This window comes from Durio zibethinus, chromosome 24, assembly GCF_047325235.1.
Source record: "Durio zibethinus cultivar Kanyao isolate XHJ-2024 chromosome 24, ASM4732523v1, whole genome shotgun sequence".
Lineage (NCBI taxonomy): Eukaryota > Viridiplantae > Streptophyta > Magnoliopsida > Malvales > Malvaceae > Durio > Durio zibethinus.
Genome location: NC_143185.1, coordinates 5,968,103 through 5,989,557, shown reverse-complemented (window position 1 = coordinate 5,989,557; position 21,455 = coordinate 5,968,103).

Sequence of the window (21,455 nt, the reverse complement as noted above, 5' to 3'; positions counted from 1 at the left end):
AAAAAATAAGAAAAATAAATTTTTATCCGACAATGAGATTCAAAGGTATTTCGAGTAGTGATACCTATGAAATCTCTAGGTGAAAAGATTTTTTTTTAAATACTACCAATGTATTGGAGTATTTATTAAAAATTTTTTAATACAATAAAAATTTTCTTGGTTATAAAATAATAAATAAAAATTAATTAATAAATTAAAAAATGTCATAAAAAATAAGAAAAAATAAAATTTTATCCAATGATAGGATTCTAAAAGTATTCTGAGTAGAGATGCTTTAAGAAATCCTTAGGTGAAAAGATTTTTTTTAATATTACTAGTGTATTAGAATATTTATAGAAAATTTTCAATATAATAAAAGTTCTTTTTTTCTTCAAAGTTTTAACAAAAAAAATTAATAAAACAATTAATAAAATTTCTAAAAAAGAGAATAAAATACATGCATTAACATATTATCATTTGCATTGCATGTATGACATAGTTTTTTATGAAAAGTAAATTTGAGTCTCCGAAGATGAGATTCTAAGATATTCCGAGAAGCAATGCCTAAAAAATCTCTAGGTAAGAAGGAGTTCTTCAAATGTTACCAACGTATTAAAACATTTTAAGAATTATTTCAATAAAAGAGTTTTGATTTATTTTTCTCAAATAAAATTTGAATAAAAAATGAAACAAAAAATAAAATCAAATAACAAAAAATTTTCTTTTCAACAAACAAAGAAAATCAAGAAAATTATTTTTTAAACATCGAAAATAAGATGATTTTTATCAAAATCAATGGATAACACATAGTTAATTTGTACCATTTTAAACGGGTGCTGTGGGGGTGCTAATCTTTCCTCACACGTAATCGACTCCCAAATCCAAACTGTTCTGCAGATCATAAAATTGTCTTTTAAATAAATTTTAATTAATTTTAAGATTTCATTAAAAGAATATGTTTTAATAGGTGGCCAATCACACCTAGCCAAAAAAGATTAGTGGTGACTCCATTTTTTTTTTATTTTTTGTTTTCAAATTTTTTGGGTGACTCTAAAATTCACACACATTTCTTTTACTATGCCTCTTATGCTTTATTTTTCTGTATATATTACTCTCAATAAATTAGGATATATTTGCACACACAATAACACGATGCATTTCATACATGAGCTCTATACCGGGGCTCTATCTCTTATAGGAAAAAGTAGAGTACCTATGCCCTTGTGAGGTGATAACTTTCACAATGGCAAACGAAATACTTCCATTCAAATTGAAACATTTTCATCCGTAACCTGAATGGGTGAGGATCGAGGTGCCTCACCAGTCTAGCGTGGATGATAATGAGGAACAATTTGGGAATTTTTGACACATGTCAATCCAAACTCAGCATGTAATAAGTCTAGAAAATCAGCTTTAGCTAGAGCCTCGTCCACCTTCTTGTAGGAAATACCTAAGAATAAAAGTTGTGTAATACAAAACAAAATAAAAAATTTTTAAAACTCAAAAAAATGTTTTTCTCAAACTGCATCCTCACATTAACTCAATTTTATTTCGTTTTCTTTTTCTTTTTTGCATTAATCATATCATATAGTTTTGCATCGAAATATTTGCTCTAGGACATATTTCTCCTAAGAAATTTTCATGGATCCCATAAAATTACAGATTTACTCATTCTCAATCAGTGTCTTATGTGAGTCGTATAATGAAATACATGTTTGATCGAAAGAAACCTAACAAAAGAATAGAGATTGCTTGCCTATCGACTATGTGTTTGAGTTATCCGAAAAGATATATTTGGATCTCACACAAAATGATTTAAAAGACTTAGCTGTTATCTGGGGTTAGTTAAGTGAAGAAAAAAAAGAAAGCTTTTGCAAAAAGTACGGGTAAATTACATCCCTCATTTCGGTAGTGATCGATGAACAGCTAGTCAAGGCAGCTATACAGTTTTGAGATCTATCCTATAGATGCTTCACTTTTAATTAGGAAGATTTGGTGTTAACTATTGAAGAGTATTCGATTTTGCTTGGAATAGAACTACAGTGTCTAGATAAAGTGTTTACTTGAAAGTTGAAATCATGTTATCGTAAAAAGTTAGCTAAGCTTATGGGGGTTAAAGTGAAAACCATTGATTCATTCGCAAAGCCTAAATGTGAACATCTTGGCATCCGTTGAGACTTTTTTGAAACTTCATTCAAGGGCATTTAAATGATGATCAAGGTATGACTGTGTGTGCTTTAGCATTGTATGGCATGGTAGTCTTTTCAAAGACTTTGAGTTACATTGAGATAATTGTGGTAGACTTTTTTAAGCAAATTAAAACCCAAGCAATTAATCCCGTTCTAGCGGTCCTGGCTGAAACCATCAAGTTATTGAATTTTTATCGATGGAATAAAAAAGGACAATTCATAGGATATGCATAACTATTATATGTATGAGTCAGAAGTCACTTCAAGTATAAGAATAATGCATTTTCAAAGCCATATCTACGAAACAAGCACCAATCGAAGAGTACTGTAAAAGTCGATGGCCAATCTTGAAGACTAAATAAGAATGGGTCTTTTTTTTACGAAGGCTTACCGATGATGAAATTAAATAGATGGTGCCTTGGATGCCTCATATGCCTTTATTGTATCGTGAAGAAAACGAGTCGTGGATATCGCTGTTAGGGTTATGGGGTGTTGTAAGTTACACTCCGTTAATGGTATATAGGTAATTTAATGCAAAGCAGTTTGTTCCTACTATTCATGGCCTGGTTCAGGTAGAATTCATTTACCGGGAACCAAATTCATCAAAAACCTTGGAGCAGTTGATTCAAGCATGGAAGAAAATAGGAAGAATGAGATTAGGGCCTCTCATTGACAAATTCACCCCTGGTTATCAAATTTGAAAAGCAAAATAGCTTAGAGACATAATACTTTATCCTGATGACAGCTCACATTAATCGACTAATCTTTTAGTAGAAATGCAATTATCAGAAGTCGAGCTTGTCAAAAAAAATTAAAAGCTAAAAAAAAAAGAAATAAGAAGAAAAAATTTGAGACTTCATAAGAAGGTAGAACAGTTGAAATATGAAGCAAAAATACAAGAGAGTAGATTGACAAAGATCATAACAGAACGAGATGTAGGCAACAATGATTTGAAATATCTGCATCAAGAAAATAAAAGGTTGCGAGTTCAATTTAAAATTAAAGAAGTCACCAAGTCTTACCTTAGTTGACAATACGAAATAGGTGAGCTCTAAAAGGAAATGAACCAATAAAAAAGCAAAGCTCAAGAAAAGCAAAAGGAAACCACTAGAATTTCTTAAGAAAGTCAAAATTGGAAAGGGTTATACTCTACAACCTCAACAAGATTGGTGGAATGCCAAAAAGAAGAGGAAAGGTTGAAAGCCATGCTCGCAAAAGAGAGAAAAAAGTACTTTGAAATACTAAATAAAAAAGAATCACTTCATCATGTGATCCAAGGGTTAGAGATGCAATTGTAAAACCATAAGAGCCATATTGTAACAATAATAGATAAGTGGCATAGAAGGGAAAAAGATTAGAATTTTACATGTGATTTAGAAAGAGATGCTCGCATGAGATGGACAACAGAAAGCTTAGGGAGGTAACAGTACATAGAGTACCTGACTAATCAAATTTGTAAGGCAGTGACGAAAGCATAAGAGATGGTTGAAAAGGTAGAAGCGTTAAGAAGAGAAGTCAATCCCATAGGAAAATATGAATAGCGCCTAGTGAACTTTTTATATGAGGTGAAGTACCATTATGAACAAGTCAAATGCTTCTATGGATATAATTTTAGGATGGTAAATCCTATGTAATAAAAGTTGTATGGAATCAATAAAAATTTTTAGTGTTAAAATTCATCTAAGAGCAAATATCTCCCATTTACATTCATGCATTAAGTACATCATTTTCATAAAATAAGTAAAAAAAATTTTTTTTCAACACAACATTCTGATTTAAAAAAAAAAAAACTTTGTGGTAATAAAGGTTCAAAAATAGCTCGTCCACCAAAAATTTTAACTAACCTACTTATCATTCATACAATACTAGGACTCAAACAAGAATCATGAAGCAAGAATAGCTCGATCAATTTGAGAGAATTGATAAAGCTTAAGGAAAACTAAGAGGGGATCTCAGTGTAATAATGGATATGCTCAAGAAACTTAACAAAAAAAATAGTAGAAAAAAATCCTAGCTTTCAAGAGCAATTGCCATATATGGTAGATCTTGTTTACCCTTCAAGATTTGAGCTATAACCGACCCAACCTTTTCAAAGAACTAGAGTACAAATTCTTACTTCTAGTGGATATCCCAATCCTTATCTAGGAATGACATCCACACCTGTTTCAGGATAATTTTAAAATTTTGTTAATCCCGTTATGATGAAAAAATCACCCGAGTCAATCTTGATTCCTGACTTGGATAATCCCAAGAAGAGAGAAAACTAGGGATGGAGACACTCAAGAAAGTAAAAGATACCAATGCCCAACAAAAGATGAAAGTATTAGAAGAAAAACTTAAGGCCGTAGAGGGAATGAATTTTTATGGCTCCATAGATGCAGCCGACCTTTGTTTGGTCCCAAACGTGATCGTTCCACCTAAATTCAAGATTTTTGAATTTGAGAAAAATGATGACACAAAATATTCGATAACCCATATCACTATGTATTATTGTAAGATGATAGCATATACTCGTGATGAGAAGTTGTTAATGCATGTATTTTAAGATAACCTTACAAGATCTACAGTTAGATAGTATGTCCAACTAGATAAAACTCATATTCGTTTCTAGCAAGAGCTCACTGGGGCATTCTTTACACAATATTAGCATGTCATGGATCTAATTTCAGATCGTCTATCTGTATAAAGTATGAAAAAAAACAACAAAAAGTTTTAAAAAGTATGTATAAATGTGAAGAGATATGACTGCACAAGTTCAACCTCTTTTCACCATGAAAGAGATAATTATCTTATTTGTGAACACTTTGAAAGCACCGTGTTATGAGAGATTGATAGGTATGTAACAAAAAACTTTACAAATATAGTGATATCGGGTGAGATTATTGAAAATGCTATAAAAAATGGTAAGCTCGATGCATGAGAAATGAGTGGAGCAAAGAAAGGTGAAGTTTAAAAAAAAAAAATAGAATGAAGCTCAAACGGTGAACTACGTGAGGCAATAATTTAGAGATTTCATGCCCTATCCTGCACCAGTCTACTAAACCCATTACCCTTTCATAAATAGTATTACGTTTACTCATCCATATCAGTCATACCAGCCATTATCACAATCAGCTTATCTACCTCAATTTTAGTCATCTTTTCAGACACCTACCTATTCCTATAATCATCCTGCTGCACTTACCAGACTAGAATGGAGACCTAGTCTAAATAATGGTCCAAGAGCCCCAAGAAATACCCAAGAAAAATCCATTTTCAACCCCATTCCAATGACATATATAGATTTATATCCCTGACTTGTTGAAAAAAATTTACTCACTTCTGTTATTGTTGAACCTTTAAACCTCTGTTTCTCAAATGGTAGATCCCAATGTGCATTGTGATTATCACTATAGAAACCCAGTCATTCCATTGAAAATTGTACTATTTTGAAGCTCAAAGTGCAAGGATTAATCAATGAAGGGGTGTTAAACTTTGAGACTAACCAATAAGAGACTCCAAATGTTAATGGAAACCCTCTACTGAACCATTCCAAACCATCAATAAATACCTTAATTGATGGGCAAAGAAGTCACGTGAAGGAAAAAATAGATGAAGTTAAGACTTCGATTGCTAAAGTGTTTGAAGTCTTGGTTAAAGCTGACATGTTGAAGTCAATAGAACCTCAAAATTACTCTAAAGTAATTAACTCAATTAAAAGCTGTAATTATCACAAAGGTGCTTTAGGGCATTCTATCGAAAGTTGTCATCAATTTCGTCAAGAGGTGCAGAAGTTGATGAATATAGGTTAGATAGAATTTTACGAAGAAAAAAAGAATTGATGAAAGATGAAATGTCTACCATTGATTCAAAGAATAAGTTTATATGTAGACTAGTAACAATTTATTATGATGAGAAGTCAACATCGAGGTTAAAAAAACCCATATCCCGACCAATAGTGACAATTAAAGTTCCTAGCCCTTTTTCATACTAGAATGATAAAGCAATATCATAGAAGTACATTTGTCATATCGTAGTCAATCTAGATACTACGAACATAATGGGCGTAGGAGGTATAACTCGAAGTGAAAGATGTTATACTCCAAAAGCTTTAGAGAAAGCCAAAAAAGAAAAAGTAAAAGAGGAATGTCAGAATAATCATGTTGTAGTCCCAGATAAAGATGTCAAAAGTTAGTATCTGAGAGTGAAGCTTATGAATTTCTAAAGTTAATAAAATATAGTGAGTACAGTATGGTAGAATAGTTGAATAAGATGCCAGCTAGAATTTTACTATTGTCATTATTACTAAGCTTAGAGTCGCACCGTAATGCTCTACTGAAAGTGCTTAATCAAGCATATATGTCTCATAATGTATCTGTTGAATACGTAAAACGGCTTGTTGGCAATATGACAATTTCAAACTATATCTCTTTCAGTGATGAAGAGATTCTTCTTAAAGATCGAATAAGTACCAAGGCTCTTCACATTACTGTAAAATTCAAGAGTCATATAATGGCTAAGATTTTGATCAATAATGGCTCATCCATTAATGTTATGCCTATGACTGCTCTAGTAAAACTATCTGTGGATAAAACTTACATGAAACCTAGTCATACAAAAGTTTGAGCCTTTGATGAGACCCAAAGAGAGGTGCTATGAGACATAGAAATGTCATTACAAATTGGTTCATGCACTTTAACATAAAATTTTAAGTTATGGATATCTCTTCCTCATACAGTTGCTTGTTAGTTAGGCCATGGATTCATATGACGAGTGTTGTTTCATCCTCATTGCATCAAAAAATTAAATTCATTATTGATGAAAAATTGACATGTGTGGTAGGAGAAAAAGATTTACTGATCACCCAACCGATAAATACTCTTTATGTAAAAGTAACAGATAAAGTCTTAGAGTGCTCATATAGATCTTTTAAGATTGCTAATGTAACATATATAGCTGAAAGATCTAAATTATATTCTTCACACTTGTCTACGACTTCTAAAATGGTCATTAAACAGCTCACTAAAATGGGATGGCAACCTGAAACTGGACTAGAAAAAAACTTGCAAGGAATCATAAAGCCACTAGCAGTATATGATAAGAAAAATAGATTCAGCTTAGGATATAAGCCAACAAAAGAAGACAGAATGAAAATGGTGAATAAGAAAAAAGATAAGAGTAGGGCTAATTTTGGGGGATATGAGCCAAAGTCAGAGCCCATGGTCATTGCCTACCTCTATGATTCTTTTTATTCGGGAGGATATATCTACCCAAATTAATTTGAAGCTCTGAATGTAAAATTTATGGAAGAGTTTTCAGAGCTAGCCATTCAAATGGTGGATGGCAGAGAAAAGAATAGTTAAAATGAAGAGTTATTTGTGCACCCTTATCCTTTAGATTTTGAGTTGGATAATTGAAAAGTTATAGAGCTGCTTGTTGCTTTTAAAACTTTTGAAAAGTAAGGTACTGTAAAACTTTAAATCTCTAATCGCTTTTTATGGGCATTAGGAGATCTTTTGTGACTTGTTTACATTTGTTGTTTTAATAAAAGACTTAAAAGATGCATCAATATTTTTTCTATTTGTTTTCACTTTCACTCGTTTATATCATTTCCCTTTTCATTCTATCTTAATCATTTTCTTACAATTTCATTTTTGTGTGCCAATGTTCTCTTCATTCTACTATTTACAGGGTTTCAAATAATGAACACGAAGATAATTATGGCAATAATCTCAAATTTGATTTCAAAAACTTAATTCATGTTAATGAACTTGATAATGAAAAAGATTTGGATAACTACACACTGCCTCTTGATTTGTTAAAATTAATAGAATATGAAGATAAGCCAATTGAATCCCATAAAAAAATTATCGAATTAGTGAATTTAGGAGACGGTGAAAATAAAAAAAAGGTCAAAATTGGTACATCTTTTTTACCAACTGAAAGGTAAAAGTTAGAAGAACTACTTTAAGAATATGTGGATGTGCTCGTGTGATCTTACCAGGATATGTCGGGACTTAGCATTGATATTGTAGAGCGCAAATTGTCTTTAAAATCAAAATACAAGTTGGTACAACAAAAGTTAAGGCGTATGAAGCTAGAGATATTGTTGAAGATTAAAGAAGAAGTGAAGAAGCAATTTGATGCTGGATTTTTGGAGGTGGTAAAATATCCGGAATGGGTAACCAATATAGTGCCAGTTCTTGAGAAGGATAGAAAAGTGAGAATGTGTGTCGATTATTAGGACTTGAATAGGGCGAGTCCCAAGAATAACTTTTCTCTATCCCATATCGATACTCTAGTAGATAATATTGCTAGGCACTCTATATTTTCCTTTATGGATAGTTTTTTAGGCTATAATCAGATCAAGATAGCTTAAGATGATATAAAAAAACCATATTTATGACCATGTGAGGGATATTCTGTTATAAAGTCATTCTTTTTGAGTTGAAAAATACTAGTGCCACTTATCAAAGAGTAATAGTGACTCTCTTTCATGATATGATGCATAAAAAAATAAAAGTTTATGTGGATGATATGATCATAAATCTCATGAAGGAGAAGATCATGTAGTTAATCTCAAAAAGTTGTTTAACAGGTTGAGAAGATTTAAGCTAAAGTTGAATCCTATTAAATATACATTCGGTGCCAAATCAAAAAAATTATTAGGCTTTGTGGTTAGTGAAAAAATAATCGAAGTGAATTCAGATAAGATACAAGCCATCCAGAACTTATCTCCTCCTCGTACCCTAAAACAAGTGCGAGGTTTCCTAGTGAGATTGAACTATATTGCTTGCTTCATCTCTCAACTCACCTATAAGTGCAATCTTATTTTTAAGCTTCTTAGAAAACATGATCCAAGAGAATGGAATGACAAATGTTAAGAAACTTTTGATAAGATTAAAGAATACTTGTCAAATCTATCTGTGTTGGTACTACCAATCTCGAAAAAACCTTTGATTTTGTACTTAACATTGCATAAAAATTCAATAGGATGTGTGTTAGGGCAAAGAGATAAAACTAACAAGAAAAAATGAGTAATTTCCTATTTAAGTAAAAAATTCACTGATTACGAGTCTAAGTATTCTCTGTTAGAGAAAATGTGTTGTGCATTAGCCTGAACAGCTCAAAGGCTTCGACAATACATGTTTTATCACACTACTTGGCTCATAGCAAAGTTAGATCCTATTAAATATATTTTTGAAAAGCCTTCATTGACAGAGAGAATAGCATGATAGCAAGTTATGCTTTCAGAATATGATATTGTTTATGTGACTCAAAAGGCTATTAAAAGAAGTGCGAAAATCGAGTTTCTTACCGATCATACAATCGAAGATTATGAGCTCATGAAACTAGATTTTTCTGATGAAGATGTGATGGCCATTGAAGAAAATGAACCTGTTAAGAAGTCTTGGAGGATGTATTTTGATGGAGCTGTTAATGCTTTAGGCTATGGTATTGGGGTAATTTTAATATCTCCTTATGAACATTATTATCCCATCACAGCCAGATTGAATTTCAATTGCACAAATAATGTGGCTAAATACGAGGCCTATGTTATGAGTCTATGAGCAGCGATTGAAAAAAAGATCAAAGTATTAGATGTGTTTAGAGATTTAGCTCTAGTCATCTATCAGTTACGAGAAGAATAGGAAACAAGAGATTCTATGTTGATCTAATACCATAAATACATTTTTAAGTTAGTCAAACAATTTGAAGAAGTTTAATTTGAGCATTTACCTAGAGAGAAAAACTAAATTGTTGATGCACTGGCTACTCTGATTGTAATGATTAAAACAGATACAAATACTGAAATCCAACCCATCAAGCTGGATGTGAAGGATGAATCAGCACATTATTCGGGTGTCAAAGAAGAAGTTGATGGAAAGTCATGGTATCATGACCTTATACAATACATTAAAAGTTAGCAATACCCAAAACATGCAATAAAAAATGATAAGAGGACTATCAGAAGGTTGGCTATGAGTTTTTTCTTAGATGGAGATGTCTTCTATAAAAATGATCAAGATCAAGTATTCTTAAGATGTGTGAATGTAGCTGAAGAGAAAAAGATTATTAAAGAAGTACATGATAGAGTTTGTGGGGCATATGCAAATGGTCATATGATGGATAGAAAAATTATAAGGGTCAGTTACTATTGGTTGACAATAGAAAAAAATTGTATTAATTATGTTAGAAGATGCCATAAGTGTCAGATCTATGTTGACAAGATCCATGCTCCTTTAACAGCATTACACGTTTTAGTTTTTTTGTGGTCATTCTCTATGTAGGCTATGGATGTCATCGATCCCATCACTTCAAAAGCTTTAAATTGGCATAGATTCATCTTTATGATAATTGATTACTTTACAAAATAGGTAGAAACTGCATCATATGCTAGTGTGACCTAATCTGTGGTATACAAGTTCATAAAAAAAGAGATAATATGTAGATATGAGCTTTCAAAAATGATTATTTCTGATAATGCCAAAAACTTGAACAGCAAAATGATGAATGAAGTGTGCATTCAATTCAAGATCCATCATTATAATTCGGTACCATATCGTCCAAAGATGAATGGGACAGTGGAGGCTGCAAATAAAAATATTAAAAGAATCTTAGAGAAAATGACTGACACTTACAAAGATTGATATGAAAAGTTACCTTTTGCTTTGCATGCTTATAAAACATTAGTCCGAACATCTACTGACGCCACCCCGTTCTCTTTTGTATATAGAATGGAAACTGTGCTACTAGTCGAAGTAAAAATTTTCTCGCTGAAAGTCCTGATGGAGATAGAGTTAGAGGAAGCAAAATAGGTTCAAAATCGTTACGAACAATTGAATCTCATTAAAGAGAAAAGACTTACAATACTTTGTCATGGTTAATTATATCAAAAGAAAATGATAAGAGCACATGACAAGAAAATCCATCCCCATCACTTTAGGGAAGGAGACTTAGTGCTGAAAAGGATCCTTCCAAATCAACATGACAATCGAAAAAAATGGACACCAAATTAAGAGAGTTCGTACGTGGTGAAAAAGGCCTTTTTTTGGTGGGGTATTGATTTTGACAGAAATGGACGGAAGTGATTTACCTACTCCGATAAATTCAAATGCTGTGAAGAAATATCTTGCTTGAAAAAAAAAGAAAAAAAAAAGAAAAAAGTAAAAAAAAATGAAAAATAATGACTCATTTAAGCTAAAAACTTGAACAAACTATTTGGATGTACTTACAACACATGGGGTAAGTGTAGTTTGACGAACTCTGAAGTATCAAGAAAGTCATTTGATTTAGTTTTAAAAAAAGAATCTAGGAATATTTTGTTCATAATTATCTTATGATCATTATTTGGGCACCTTTATTTTGACTCAAATACTTTGTCATATAATGAAATATGCTATTTTTTCTTTGAAAATAACGCCTATCCATTCCTTATTCTCATTTAATATTTTTGTTCACCGTACAAATAGGAGCAATATGTGATTGCATTTTGTTTGTCTTGAACTTAAAATGATAAAAAAGAAAACAAACATGAAAGATCTTAGCATTACTTTTTAAAAGTTGGCAAAGACAGATGAAAAAAGATGAGAAAGGCATGATAAGACATTAATGTTACAGACTTTTAAAAAAGAAAAATATCATTAGGGAAGAATACAACGGTTAGATGTTAAGAATAGATTGGTCATATGGTAATTATTAAGAATTGTGATAAAAGAAGTAAAAAATGAGAGATTTTGAGAACCTTTTTACTACAAAAAATAATTTTGATTGCATTACATGCATTGCATTTAAAGCACTTAGTACATGCATCCATGAGCATTTATAATAAGGACAAAGACTTTTCATTTCCTAATGAAAAACAAGATTTTGATATTCGGATAAAGATAATGGTCAAACAAAAGATTTCAAAAAAGTGAAATTTATTTGTTTAAAGATGAGAACTTGATTTCGAGCCTTGTTAAATTTTTAAAAGTTGTTGAGCCTCTACTTAGAGGAGCTTTTCCAAGATGGTGAATTTTAAAGTTGTTGAACCTTTGCTTAGATGAGCCTTTTTTAAATTTTAAAAGTCGTTAAGCTTTTACTTAGAGAAACCTTTTTAAATTTTTAAAAGTTGTTGAGCCTCTGCTCAGAGGAGCTTTTTAAATTTTAAAAAATGTTGTTGAACTTCTGAAACCCTTAAAAAAAAGATTTTATGCTCAATGTTTCTTCTTTTTCGAACAAAATGGTTGTTCATTTGTCTTTGTCTTATTTCTGATTCTCAGAAATAAGTAAAGAGAAGCAGCTATAAACATCATTTTGTATTTATTATTATTATATTTTTTTCTCTTTTTTTTTTTGATTTTGCTCGACAGAAATTTGAGTGCATTAAATGCACTCTCCCTAAAGTCCAAAATCACGACCACCGCCACCATCGACAGCCACCTGATACCTTGCCTAAATTGACAGTGTGAATCTCAGCTACCAAAAATCTACCACGTCGGTTGAAAATATGAGATTTGAATCCCAAAAAATTTGGGATTTGAATTCTAGAAAGCTTTATAAATAAAGCTTGTTACCTGTAAAAAAAAAAAAAGAGGTAGAAACATATTCAAAAGATCAAGATGAGATGGTACAAGATGAAAGTTTTAAGCCCAATCTAGCTAGCAAGAAAGTTGTTAACCCAGTGAAATCGACATTAGTTAAGGAAAATATTGTGAAAAATTGTTTTCAAAATCAATCGGTGGTGATATCTGAGTTTAAAGTTTAAATTTGCATTTGCTTTTTCTTGGTGGTGATATCCAATATATTTTTAAAATCAATCAGTGGTGATATCCAAGTTTAAAGTTTAAATTAGCACTTGCATTTTTGCATTTGCATTTTCTTGGTGGTGATATCTAGGACATTTTCAAATCAATCAGTGGTAATATCTAAGTTTAAAGTTTAAATTTGCATTTGCATTTTCTTGGTGGTGAAATCCAAGATATTTTCAAAATCACTCGGTGGTGATATCCAAGTATGAAAAAAGTCATTTGCATTCTCTTGATGGTGATATCCAAGTATTAAAGCTTGAATTGTATTTTCTCGATGGGAATATTCGAGTTTCCTTCGATGGCGATATTCGAAGTCTTTTACATATTCTTGGTGGTGATATCTGAGTTTGAAGTTTGAATTTGCATTTATATTCTCTCAGTGGTGATATCCGAGTATTAATGCTTGAATTACATTTTTTCGATGGTGATATTCGAGTTTTCTTCAATGGCGATATCTGAAATCTTTTGTATATTCTTAATGGTGATATCCGAGTTTAAAGTTTGAATTTACATTTACATTTTCTTGATGGTGATACCTGAGTATTAAAGCTTGAATTGCATTTTCTCGATGGTGATATTCGAGTTTCCTTCGGTGATGATATCTGAAGTCATTTGCATCTTTTCGGTGGTGATATCTAAGATTATTTATCCTTTGATAGTGATATTTGAAGGTATTTTTTAATGGTTTAATTTAAAGTTGTTGAGCCTCTGCTGAGAGAGCCTTTTTTTCAAGATGAGAATTTTTTAAAGTTGTTGAGCTTATGCTGAGATGAGCTTTTTTCAAGATAAATTTTTAAAGTTGTTGAGCCTCTGTTGAGAGGAGTCTTTTTCAAGATGAGAATTTTTTAAAGTTATTGAGCCTCTACTGAGATGAGCTTTTTTTCAAGATAAAATTTTTAAAATTATTGATCCTTTGCTGAGAGAAGCTTTTTTCAAGATGAAAATTTTTTAAAGTTGTTGAGCCTTTACTGAGAGGAGCTTTTTTCGAGATAGAATTTTTAAAATTATTGAGTCTCTACTGAGAGGAACCTTTTTCAAGATGAGAATTTTTAAAGTTGTAGAGTCTCTGCTGAGAGGAGTTTTTTTAAGATAGAATTTTAAAGTTGTTAAGCCTCTGTGGAAAAGAGCTTTTTCTAAGATGAGATTTTAAAATTGTTGAGCCTATACTTAGAGGAGCTTTTTCAAGATAGAATTTTTAAAGTTGTTAAGCCTCTGCTGAGATGAACCTTTTTTAGATTTTAAAATTTCAAAAGTTGTCGAGCCTCGAGTAAGTTTTAGTTAAAATAAAACCAAGCAAAACCTGCAAAACAAAAAAAATAAAATAGTTAGTTTTAGTTAAAAAAAATGAGGTTGAAACTTTAAACCCCAATCTACATTGATCGGGGTTGTTTTCGGTGAAAAAAGAGGTCAGATCCAGTAAGAAGGAGTTGAAGGAAACGTTTTGGTATTTTTTGAGTATTTTTCGATGATCGATCGGTGACCACTGATGGCGGTCGGAGCGACGGACGATGACCGACCTATCGGTCTAGAGAGAGGGTTTAAGAGTGTAGAAAGAGAGAGGGAGAAGAGAAAATGAGAGATTTTTTTTTTTTTTGGCTTTTATGGAAAGCTGAAAGCTAAAACGACGTCGTTTCATTAAAAGGTCAAAACGACGTCGTTTTGACTCGAATAATCCTCACGTCAGCCCACAACCCTTACCCGGGATCTGCGTACCCTACTCGACGCCTACTTCTCATTTAACCTCTAATAAGTCTAGCTAAACTGACCCAGATCGAGCCGGACCAGCCCCGAACCACTGAACCTGACTAGACCGCCAAACCGCCCAGATCGGCATTGACTTTTAAGTGATTTTTTTTTATTTTTTTAAATATTTTTTTTGTTATTCTTAATTTTATTATTAATATTTATGCATATTAAAATGTTTAAATTTGCTAGAATAAATTTTTGTTGTTTTATAATATTAATAAATAAGAATAAATAATGAAATATACAGTAAAAATTTGTGATAAATTTGTTTTTTTAAATAAATCTTATAAAATAATACAAAAAAAAAGAAAAAAAATTTTTTATTTGACGATGAGATTCAAAGGTATTCCGAGTAGTGATACCTACGAAATCTCTATGTGAAATGATTTTTTTTAAATACTACCAGTGTATTGGAGTATTTATTAAAAAATTTTCAACACAATAAATTTTTTTTTTGGTTATAAAATAATAAATAAAAATTAATTAAAAAATTAAAAAAAGTAATAAAATGAAAAAAAAAATTTTATCTAATGACAGGATTCTAAAAGTATTCCGAGTAGAGATGTTTTAAGAAATCCCTAGGTGAAATTTTTTTTTTAATATTACTAATGTATTAGAATATTTATAAAAAATCTTCAATATAATAAAAGTTCCTCTTTTCTTCAAAGTTTTAACAAAAAATTAATAAAACAACCAATAAAATTTCTAAAAAAAAGAATAAAATACATGCATTAACATATTATCATTTGCATTGCATGCATGGCTTAGTTTTTTGCAAAAAATAAATTTGAGCCTTCCAAAATGAGATTTTAAAGTATTTCGAGAAGCGATGCCTAAGAAATCTTTAGGTGAGAAGGAGTTCTTTTAATGTTACCAACGTATTGAAACATTTTAAGAATTATTTCAATAAAAGGTTTTGATTTATTTTTGTCAAATAAAATTTGAATAAAAAATGAAACAATAAATAAAATCAAATAAGAAAAGAAAAATTTTTCAAAAAACAAAGAAAATCAAGAAAATTATTTTTCAAACACCGAAAATAAGACTGTTTTTATCAAAATTAGTGGATAACATATAGTTAATTGGTACCATTTTAAACGGTGCTGTAGGGGTGCTAATCCTTCCTCACGTGTAACCAACTCCTAAACCCAGACTGTTTCAGAGATCATAAAAATATCTTTTTAATAAATTTTAATTAATTTTAAACTTTTATTAAAAGGATAAATTTTAATAGGTGACTTATCGTACCAAGCCAAAAAAGATTGGTGGTGACTCTATCTTTTTTATTTTTTGTTTTCAAGTTTGTCGGGAGGCTCCAAAACCGTTACGACATTAATTACTCAAAATTATATTATTTTAGTCATTTCATTTATGAAACTATTTAAATTGTTGGTAAATACTAGCTGGCATTACATGAAAGATGTTAGGTGGCATCTTACATGGTAGATTGAGGAATCAAAATAGAATTTTGTTTAAAATTTTGGGACAAAAAATGATACTATCTTGAATTTTTTTATATTTTAGATATATTTTATAAAATATTAAATTTAAAAAGTTTTTTATATTAATATAATTTATTAGTTAACTATTATTTATTTTTAATAAAAATAAATTTTCAAAATTTGAAACTTTGTTAAAAATTTCAAAATCTTTTTGAATAAAATTTGATGTCATTTAAAAAATTAAGTATAAATTTCTACATTAATTTACAAAAATAAATAAAAACTTCAAATCTCTTTAAAAAAATAAATATATGAAGCTATTCATAATTAATTTTTATTGAAAATAATTATTCTGAGTATATTCTTTATTAAAATTTAACATTTATAATAACCCTTACCTTTGCTGATCCGATAAGAAAAAAATCAAATTGTTGAAAATAATATTTTTTATTTTATATAATATAAAATTTTTAATGGAAAATAGATTCAAAATAGACTTTTTAATTAATATTTACTTAATTAATATTTTTTAAATGATAAGGAGTTTTTTTATTTAATTCTTTAAATTGATATAAAAAATTTTACTTAATTTCTTATAAACGATATGGAATTTTTTGTAAAAAGGATTTTAAAATGTTTAACTTAATTTTAACTTTTTTAAAATCTATTTTTTATTAAAATATTATTTTATTGATAAAGTATATCATAACAAAAATAAAAATTACTTTAAATTATAATATTTTAAAATATATTTGAGATAGAAAAAATTCAAGTTTTCTTTAATTATTTTTATTTTTTGTTTTCATTTTTCTTAAAATATATTTTATAAAATACGTTTGAAAAGGGAAAAAGGAAAAGATATATATTTTGATAGAAAATAGGTTTTTTGCTAGAAAATAATATGTTTTATTATGAATTATCTGTAAAATAATATCTTAATAAAAATATATATATATTTTTTAAAATAATGTAGAATTTTTAAAAAAGGATTTTGCAATGTTTAATTTAATTTTAATTTTGGAAATTTATATTATGTTAAAAGTAAAAAATTTAATTAATACTCACTCTCAATCGCTCTCTCTCTCTCTTTAGGAGAAAACCTAGGTATCGCCCCTCTGTCTAGGTTCTACCTTGTGCTTTCGCATTGTCATAGGTCACCGTTGCTAGTGATAAAAAATTTTCAAAAATCTTCAAAAAATTCCCTTTGGCCTCCTAACTTTCGATCTAGCCTTAGTTTTGCAAAAACTAGTCTCAAATGGCCTAGATCAAGGTTGAAAGTTTTGGCAAAAAATGATTTTTTTTAACTTTATGGTTTTTGTTTTGCCTTCTTTTGGATTGGGGCTATGGTTCCCGTTCCAAGGGTTGGATTTTTTTATGTTTTTAATTTTATTTTTTTAGGTGTTTCGATAGGCTAGGAAATTTTTTTTGGGTTTAGGCATGGTTTTCCATCTCTATGTATTTTCCTTTTTTTTTTTCTAAGATTTCTCCTTTTTTTTGGATGGAAAAAATTCTTTTGTTTTTCTAGGTTTTTTGTTTTGTAGGTTTTTTTTACTCTGTGGGTTTTTTCTTTTATTTTTTTTATTTCCCATTTTAAGCTTGAACCAATATGGGATTCAAATTTCAAATTTTGTAAGATTAAAGGGAAAATTTTAGGCCACATTAATGACTTTTGGACACTGTGATTTCTATTGCACAGTTAGACAGCTCTTAGGATGGTAGACTTGCAGGCAGTTGATTTTGGTGGGTGGTGGTACGAGGGGTGTTTTCAATGCATTTATTACACCTAAAAACTTTCAGACTATGCAAGAAATAAGAGAGGAAATAAAATAAATAATAATATAATAATAATAAACTATAAATAAATAAATAACAAATTATATTTAAATTAAAACGAGACTGGACAAAATGAACATTACAACCTTCCTTTATGATGAGAAAAAATCCATCAAAACAACTTGGAATAGACAAATTAAGCATGACACAAACCCCCTTATTTACCTAGAGAAAATAAAAATAGAGTGGAAACAACATAAAATCAAAATGAAAAAAAAAATCTTGAGATTATGAGAAAGAACAATTATTAATCCATTTGTTAATTGAAAAGTATTTCATACTCAAGCAACAAAGGAAAGTCATTTTGCAGTTTTTTTTTTTTTTTTGGGTTTTTTATTCTCATTTAATTTCTTGATAATATTTAATAGTTTTTTAAAAGTTTATTATTCTTTAAATAAATTAATCATGAGTTAATGAAAGTTAACTTAGTGTGAGGGGGCATAAAATATTAATTAAATATTTTTATTAAAAAAATTATGAGATGGCAAGATTTTATTGAACGCCTAAAAATCCGTTTTAAAATGATCCTAATATAATTTAGCGTGTACAAGCTTTCCTATAATTCAATCTCTCTATAAATTTGTGTAGATAATTACCCTCCCTACCACTAATAGTCATGTGACTTGTGTTGCCATTAAATTAAATTAGTATGTACTCCCTCTGTTTCTCCTTTTTCCTTTTATATATCTTAGATGGATTGTAATTATTAATCGAGTGTATTTAGGGATATCAATTTTATTTATATATAATGAAAATTTGGATTGTTTTATCCAAATGAAATGAAATGGATATTTTATTATGGGTATAGAGATGATGATAAATATAATTTTAAATTTTTATGGATACGAGGATATAGACTCGTACGTAATATAACATATTCTGTATTCATATCTTATATATATTTATATATATTTAGTAAATAAATTTTTTATTAAATAATATAAATTATTATTTTTGATTAATTATAATTAATATATTTTATTAAAAATATATATATTACTATATATTTATAAAAAAATTACTTAAATATACAAAATAAAATGAAAAAAGTTAAAAAATAAATTTTATTTTTTATTTTTTAAAAAGTTATAGGTATGAGAATTACTCATATCCATTAAATAATTATGGAAATGAAAATGAGAATAGATTTGAAATATCCATTCGATATAAGTATGATGATGAGCATAATATAAAAATTCAATGATCGAGATGAAGAATGTTCTAATCGCCATACCTTACCCATTGATATTTTTACATATATCTATATTTCTATTATATATCAAATAAATGTCAAACATGAAAATTATCATGTTATAATTCGTATCGACACACCAAATATAAAATATATTTTTTTTATATTTATCAAATTTATATATGATTTTTGTTAATTTTAAATTATATTAATTTTATTTTTTATATTATTTTTATATTATATCATTATATCGTACATGAAATTATTAGGTGTAATTGCAATAATTGTTGTAAGTACCTCTATTTTCAATAAATATGTAACTTTTCTCTCTCTTTAAATTAGGTTGGATTACAAAATATATTAGATAACAACTTTCACAATTTTTATTCAGCTCATGAACTCAACTTTGGGTAAAGTGCATTTGTAGTCTTTAAATTTTCATTTGAGTTCTATTTTTATTACTAAATTTTAAATTATTTCATAATGGTCTTAAACTTTTTAAAATGGTGTCAAAATGCCCTATGACCAAATTTTGCAAAAGAATTACAATTTAAGGTTATAGATTATAATTATTACTCTTTACTAATATACTAAAATGTATTTATTAAAAAATAAATGAAACTTCAAGAATTTTTAAAAAGAAAATAAAACTATTACTTTTTTCCCTTAATTTTACACATTCAACTTAAAATCATGGTTAAAAATAGTAATTTATTGTCTTTCGTAATAATTATGAGAATTTTATTTTCTTTATGGTAAATATATTTTGGTATGATAGCAAAAAATAATAATTATGGGTCAATCAACTTGATTTGTTTCATTTCTTTATTTTATTTTATTAAATTTTATTTCCCAATATTTATAAATTTTGATAAAAATATAAAATTAAATCTTATTAAAAACTAAAAATTATTTTTAACAAAATAGAAAGAAATGAAATGTACCCAAATAATTTAAATATATTTATTAAAAAAATAAAATTTATAAAAAGTTTAGAAGGAAACGGAAGTATCATTTTATCTTATTTTAAAACTTCAACTTAAAATCAAAGGCAAATGGTACTTTTTTTTCTTTCGTAATAATTATAAAATTTTTTTCTCATAGATATATTTTTGTATGATAGCAAAGAATAATAATTCTAAATCTATTACCTTGATTTTATTTCCTTTATTTTATTTTATTCAAATTTATTTCCCCAATATTTATAAATATTAAAAATAAAGTTAGAATTTATTTTTAACAGAAAAGAAAGAAATGAAACATATCCAAATTATTTCTACACTCGGGTGGTTGACATTTATTTTCTGAAAAAAGAAATTAAAAAGCTTGTATATGCTAAAGGACTTAATTAATAGAACTTACATTATAACCATAACTTTAAATTTAAAAGTAAGAGAATTACACTTATTTGTTAAGTGATCTTGAATGAATTACTTCTAATAAAATATTTTCTCAAGAGATTATAGTAGTAAATAAGTTATTTGTTTTAGGTTGGCATAATTTTAGTGAGTTTCAAATTATACTAGTAATAATTTACAAAATTTTTTCTAAGATTATTAATTATTGTTTAATTCTATTTAGTCAAGTGTTAAAACATCATTTTGGTATGTTTCATTTATTTTTTTCGTTCTAGCTTTATATTTAATAAGATTTAATCTTATATTCTTTGATCAAAATTTATAAATATAGAGAAAATAAATTTTGATAAAATAAGAATAAAAAAAGAAAATAAAATCATGGTGGATCTAGAATTAGTACTTTTTGTTATCATAACAAAATTTATTTATTAAAAAAGAAATAAAATTTCTATAATTATTATGAAGGAAAATAAATTACTATTTTCCCAGAAGTTGAATTTTTTAAATTAAGGCAAAAACTATAGTTATGTTTCATTCCTAAAAAGTTTATTTATTTTTAATAAATACATTATAGGATGATAATAGACAGTAATAATTCTGAATCTATTAAACTAGGTTGTAATTCTCCTGCAAAATTTGATTAGGGACCATATTGATATCTTTTTAAAATGTTTGGGACTATCATAAAATAATTTAAAATTTATAAATCAAAATGAAATCCTACTAAATGGTTTGAAATTACAAAATGCGCTTTACCTCATTATCTCAAACTTTCTTAATAACATGTGAAAATGCAGTCAGGTTTTAATTAAGGTTAGAGAAATTTTATAAGCAGCAACAATTTTGTTAATTGTAGCAGAAAATTTAAATTTTTATTAAAAAAAATTACTTTATTATTCCTAAATAAATTTAGTTGGTAACTCTCACTTTCCAAACACCCTAAA